This window comes from Sorex fumeus, unplaced genomic scaffold (assembly GCF_029834395.1).
Source record: "Sorex fumeus unplaced genomic scaffold, SorFum_2.1 ptg000055l, whole genome shotgun sequence".
Lineage (NCBI taxonomy): Eukaryota > Metazoa > Chordata > Mammalia > Eulipotyphla > Soricidae > Sorex > Sorex fumeus.
This window is the reverse complement of record NW_026606112.1, coordinates 18,794,293-18,801,041: the sequence shown is the minus strand read 5'-3', so window position 1 is coordinate 18,801,041 and position 6,749 is coordinate 18,794,293. Positions and strand designations below refer to the sequence as shown.

The window sequence follows — 6,749 nt, the reverse complement described above, 5'->3', positions numbered from 1 at the left end:
GATAACTTGCAAAATACACTGTTATATCAATCTATATTTTTATGCTGAGTAATGGATTGGTAATTTATTAGAGAAATCACCCAGTTCCAGAGCTTCTGCTTTGGGGAAAATTCCATTGAGGGTTGGAGCATCCAACATTTTAATTATCTATCTCTCTATCCACCCTCTCTACATACATATATATCATCATTGCATTTTTCTTTGCAGAATCTTCTAAGTGCTGCTGTGTTTCACTAAGCTACAGTAAATATGTCAAGTTAGAAAACTCCCATGTGCCATGTTAATGTGATGAACTTGCTTTAGAATGATGCCTACCAACAAAATTAAGCAACTTTCACAGTTAGCAAAACGATGCTGAATTCTTGAATCTTACCATTATATTTTGATTAAAACCTCTGAATAAATTAGAAGGGTGAGTCTTTTCCAGGCACAGACTGCTTCCAGGTAAAAGGGACTAATCATGTGGTTCCATGGACATTTGATTAGCGTTCTCTAGAGAAAGGAAGGTACGTCTGGAACAGAATTGAAAATGTACCCGTTGGTACATTAAGATGACTGGAGTAAAGCAAACAAAGAGGTAAGCACACAAAAAAATTGCAAAAATTTCCAGAAAAGTGATTGTCAAGGGCAGTGACAGCCTGGATATAGACTTTGAACAGATTATTATTGTTCAAAACATGCAATGACCTTTAGTGCATGCTTCCCTACAGGGCTAAGAGTGTTGAGGTTATGTTCTTTTCAGATTTCACCAGAAGGATAATGAAATAAGAGGGATTGCCCAAACTTCAGAATTGCTTAAGATCAGCAATGTCATTTACTTCAAGTTCTCCCTCTTTCTGTTCCTGAGTGATTTTTGCTTTCACTTTCTGGCAAATCACCATTAGATATAGGTGAGTAGCTTGAAGTACTTTTTTTTTTACTTCATAGAATTGTAAATCATGTAGAACCACACACATGCATATTATAGATCAAGAGATGCAAGAATTTGCCCCATTAGTGATGAGGTGGGACTTTAAAAATATTTCATAATGGATAGAATGTGGTTGAGCTTTGTGTATGGGATGGAAGCTAGCATCTGTGACTGTTTTATAAGTCTATAGCAATGGATTATTTATTACTCCTGATAATTCCTTTCTTCCTTCCATACAGAGTATCCACCAATATCCACTGTTCTTTTTGGTCACATTCTTCCTCATAGATATTAAAATTAATTTTCTTTGGTCGATTTGCTCGAGCGGGCCCAGTAACGTCTCCATTGGAGACTTTGTTGTTACTGTGTCTGGCATATCGAATACTCTCGGTAGCTTGCCGGGCTCTCCGAGAGGGGCGGAGGAATCGAACTCGGGTCGGCCATAAATTGGCTTGACTTAGGCCATAAGCCAGCAAGAGCTTTGGGGGGTATCTTGAGTTCCCTCTATCTCTTTTGATTTCTCCCCTTTCCATAAGAAATACATGCCTTGGCTAAGCTTGCTCACCTGGGAAATGGCATCAGGAAATATGCCACGGAAGTAGTCGCTGATCCATAATGACTAAGGTTAGAAGTAAGAAAGAGCTAAATATTTTTGGGTGCTACAGAAATTTTGGAGTCATATGTTACTAGACTACATTGGCAAGAGGAAATGTTTTATATTTAGTAAATAAGACTTTAGAATAAAAGTTTGAGTCTGAAAATTATATTTATGTTTTAAATCATCAGGGAAGAAAATGTTATCTCCTAAGACAAATACCTCTTTTATCTCTATAGCCACTGTCACGGTCCTCCCGTTGTTCATCGATTTGCTCGAGCGGGCCCAGTAACGTCTCCATTGGAGACTTTGTTGTTACTGTGTTTGGCATATCGAATACATCACAGGTGGCTTGCCAGGCTCTGCCGTGTGGGCGAGATACTCTCGGTAGCTTGCCGGGCTCTCCGAGAGGGGCTGAGGAATCGAACTCGAGTCAGCCATGTTGGCTGCGTGCAAGGCAAATGCCCTACCGCTATACTATTGCTCCAGCCCATCTCTATAGTATTCCAAATATTGTCTGCTTTCATAGAAAAGATTTTATTTATTTAATTTTTGTCCTTCTACTTAAATACTTACTTTTCAAGCATCTTTTATAAAATGTCTTATTTTCTCTGATGTTATTTGATGTTCTAGCTCTGTGTGGAAGAATTATCTGGAGGATCTAGATATGTTTATCCATCTCATTTCTGCATAACAAATGAACCAGCCAAGGGCGATACTGAGTCCCTTCTATGAGGAAAGTTAGCAAAAGGTTTCATCCTCTGGAAAAAAATTTTCATACTTTGTAATCCATAGATTCTTTGACCAGAGACCCAACTAATTTTTTTTGGGGGGGTCACACCCGGCGATGCACAGGGATTACTCCTGGCTCATGCACTCAGGAATTACTCCTGGCGGTGCTCAGGGGACCATATGGGATGCTGGGAATCGAACTCAGATCAGCCACGTGCAAGGCAAACACGCTACCCACTGTGCTATTGTTCCAGCCCCCAACTAATTTTTGACAACCATAAATGCAACAGTCATGTGTACCTAGGTCGAGAAGTCTACATGACGAATGACCTGGCACCTGAGTTGTGCAGAAGCAAGAGAGCGGCTTGGAACGCCTTCAAGAGCATCGAAGAAATAGCTAAGAGGATGAAGAACCTCTGGCTCTGGGCACATCTCTTAGATTCCACTGTTTTTCCTGCATTAACATACGCCTCAGAGACCTGGGCCTTACGCAAACAGGATGAGAATGCTATTCGGGTTTCCAAAAGAGGAATCGAAAGAGCTACACCTGGAATACTATGCTTCACTCAAGTGAGAAAAAGAATCCGGAGTTCCGACCTCCAGTGACAATCAAGAATCAGGGATACTGTCTCACTTGCCAAAGCGCCGAAAATCAGATGGGCTGGACACGTAATGAGATTTGGAGATGACTGCTGGACTAGAGCCATTACCGACTAGATTCCATGGGATGTCAAAAGTTCGTATGGCTGCCCACCTATGAGATGGTCAAACTTCTCCATCAAGACCCTGAATGATCAGTTTGAGACTGTTTGTGTTCTTAGAAGGAGCAGATGGCATTGGGTTACACTAGCATGCGACAGGGACAAATGGAGACTTTGCTGGCGCCCGCTCGAGCAAATAGATGAGTAACGAGATGTCAAGTGATAAGTGATCCCTGTAAATTTGATTTAAGAAAAAAAATTAAAAATCTTTTTTTGAAATAACTCTTGAAACATGCTTATATTCACCTGTGTTTCTGTCTGTGTAACTAGGGTTAAAAACGGAAACCCCACCATGAACAACTTTGTAACTGTGTATCTCACTGTGATTCAATTAAAAAAAAAACTGCATTGAGGGTGGGGTAGGGTGGTGGAGAGATAATATCCCCGGTTGGGCACTTGCCTTGCATGCGATGACCCAAGTTCCATCCCTGAAACTGCCAGGAGTCATTCCTGTGCACTGCTCAATTTGCTTCCTAAACAAACAAAAAATGCTTTAAAGGGCTGATCTTAGGTCGCTCAGATCCAAGCCCAGGACTGTGGGCTGGTGCGTCTGGGCATCTATGGGCAGCTATGAGGTTCAGAATGAAGGATTACTCCATGAGTAGCATAATGAGAAAGGGGCTCTGGAGTCCAATTAGCCTGACTCCATCATGAGACCATCAGAAACCCTCACAGCTTCGCCATTTCCTGTGGCATCTGAGGCTGGACAAGACAGAACTGTCCAGACTAACCCTCAAGTTTACATGCAGTGAAAAATATCCAGATGAAGCCCTCATTTATGAAATGTTCTCCTAGAAACATCTAAGAGATAATGATGTCTCAGATATTTTAAAATAATTTTAAATTACTACTTTGCAGGCAGGAAAAAGACGATGGTGTGATAATGATCTTTACTTTAGTGACAGCTATGCAGGATAAATTAAATGAATGAATGAAAAAATAAACGAAATAGTAGATCAAATAGAAGCTCAAAGAGAAAAAGAAAAGAAACAAAAAGACAAAGAAGCAAAAGAAGATTGTTGCATGGTGCTCTCATTACAATTGAGAATTTCTGGATTTGGAATGCCAAATTTGATGCAGAATCCTTAGAAAGCTCATCAACGGCCAAGACTCAGAGACTATAAAACCCAGCTCCCGGAAGAGAACAGTGCAGTCTCCTGCCCCCGCGCCTGGCTGTCCTCGCCGGGGCCCCTTGGAGGGGAGCGGGTTGAGCTTTCCTCCCCACCCCAACCAGGGCTCCGGCAGCCGAAGACCTCCAGAACCTGCCACCACCGCATTCGCGGCCGCGCAACATCTTATCATCTCACTCCTGCTTTGGACAAACTGGCAGGCTATCGAATGTAACCTGCCCACAAGGCAGAGTCTGGCAAACTCCCCATGGCGTACCCAATATGCCAAATACCAGTAACAATGATGGGTCTCATTCTCCTAAAGAGCCTTGAATATAGCACTTTCTTTTTTAAAAATTTTTTTATTAGTGAAACACCATGAGGTACAGTTATAGACTTATAAATTTTTGTGCTTGGGTTTCAGTTATACAATGATCAAGTACCCATCCCTCCACCAGTGCCCATCCTCCACCACCACAGGTCCCAGCATCCCCCCCACCCCCCATCCCCCTGTCCCACCCTGCCTCTGTGGCAGGGCATTCCCCCTTGTTCTCTCTCTCTTCTTTTGGGTACTGTGTTTTGCAAGAGAGGCATTGAGTGGCAATCATGTTTGGTCTATAGACTACTTTTAGCATGCTTCTCCCACCCTGGGAGGGTCCTCACAACACCCTTTATTTGGTGCTCTCTTCTCTATCTGAGCTTCCTTTTCACCTAGCACTTGTGGCTGGCCTTCAAGTCATGGAGCAAAATTCCTGGTACTAATCTCAGCCATTCCTGGGTGTTAGTCTCCCTTTTTGTTGCTTTATGTTCCCCAGATGAATACAATCTTTCTGTGTCTATCCCGCTCTTTCTGGCTCATTTTGCTTAACATGATACTTTCCATGTAATACCACTTGTATGTGAATTTCATAACTTCATCTTTTCTAACAGCTACATAGTACTCCATTATGTAAATGTACCAAAGTTTCTTTAACCAGTCATCTGTTCTCGGGCACTCAGGTTTTTTCCAGATTCTGGCTATTGTAAAGAGTGCTGCAATGAACAAACAATTGCAGATGTCACTTCGACCATACCTTTTTGCCTCTCTGGGATATATTCCCAGGAGGAATATAGCACTTTCTTAAAAATCTCAGGGCTAGAATGAAGGAGACGTTACTGGGGCCTGCTCGAGGCAATCCATGAATAACAGGATGGTTGTCATGATCCTTAGAAATTAAAAAGAAAGGAATGAAAGCAGAGGAGCAAGCAGGAAAAAACAAATTAAGTAGGAAACAGCTATTTGAAACAGATCATAACCTTGACACGTCTGATATGCAGTTCTTGGATGATGTTGACACAGTAAGGACCTAGATGAGTCTTTGTTCCAGGAAATGGATGACTTGGAGTTGGAGGAGGAGGGGGAGGAGGATACAGCCAACCATCCACCTCACCCAGAGAGGAATTTAACTTATAAACTCTGTAGACAGGCTTTACTACAGCAGCATCTGTGGCTATCTTTATTTTATTTTTTTTATTTTTTATTTATTTTTTGCTTTTTGGGTCACACCTGGCGATGCTCAGGGGTTAGTCCTGTCTCTGGACTCAGGAATCACCCCTGGTGGTGCTCAGGGGACTATATGGGATGCTGAGAATCAAACCCAGGTTGGTCGCATGCAAGGCAAGCGCCCTCCCCGCTGTGCTATTGTTCCAGCCCCTCTGTGGCTATCTTTAGAGGCTATTAATTTCTCTTTCATTTTTTCCTGTTATTCGTCGTTTGCCTCGAGCAGGCCCCAGTAACGTCTCTTTCATCCTAGCCCTGAAATTATATTCAAGGCTCTTTAGGAGAATGAGACCCATCATTGTTACTGGTATTTGGCATATTTGGTACGCCATGGGGAGTTTGCCAGACTCTGTCCTGTGGGCAGGCTACATTCGATAGCCTGCAAGTTTGTCCAAAGTAGAAATGAGATAATAAGATGTCATAAAAAGATGTCCTGATAAGATGTCCGGTTCCGGGAGCTGGATTTTATAGTCTCTGAGTCTTGGCCGCTGATGGGATTACACGACGCCGGGGGGCCAGGTGGTGGGTGTGACCCCCACCTACTGGAATTTGGAGGATCTGGGTGGAAGATGCTCGACTCCAATCCGAGTAGGCTTTTTTCCAAGAAAAAATAATTTTTACGAGAATATTCTGAAAGTTTTCATCACTGAAATTAATAAACTGAGTTTAAAATTTCAAAAAAAAGAGCTTATCCGATTCAAAGATTTTGTTGGGACAGATGGGAGAAGGTAGACTATTTCCTGTCCCCCTGTCATTTCACACGCCTGCTTCTACTGAGCACATTTCCCTATATCTATGTAGTCTCTGTTCTTTTCTTCAGTCCTGTTTCATTATAAGGAAGAGTGTGATGATGATTTTCAGCTATTTTGTGAGCCTGGTTCTTGAATTTAAAGTCCTCATTTTTCTTCCCAATGAAATCTTGTGTTCTGGGGTAAATCTTAGTCTATTGAATCCCTGCGTGTCCTCATTGCTCTCCTTTTTCTTTCCTGATTTATTAGCTGTGTAGCCTTCATGTATTACACTTGCCAATACTTCCTGATGGATTTGGGGAGTGATTTTGGACCAGTGTCCGAATGCTTGTTTACAACATGAGACAACACAA

The 6,749-nt window shown here is 42.2% G+C and overlaps 1 pseudogene; it reads left to right on the top strand.

The window, feature by feature from the left end:
- Positions 1-3,648: 3,648 nt before the first annotated feature.
- On the top strand, positions 3,649-6,532 carry LOC130033984 (RWD domain-containing protein 1-like; annotated as a pseudogene).
- The last annotated feature ends 217 nt before the right edge of the window (positions 6,533-6,749 follow it).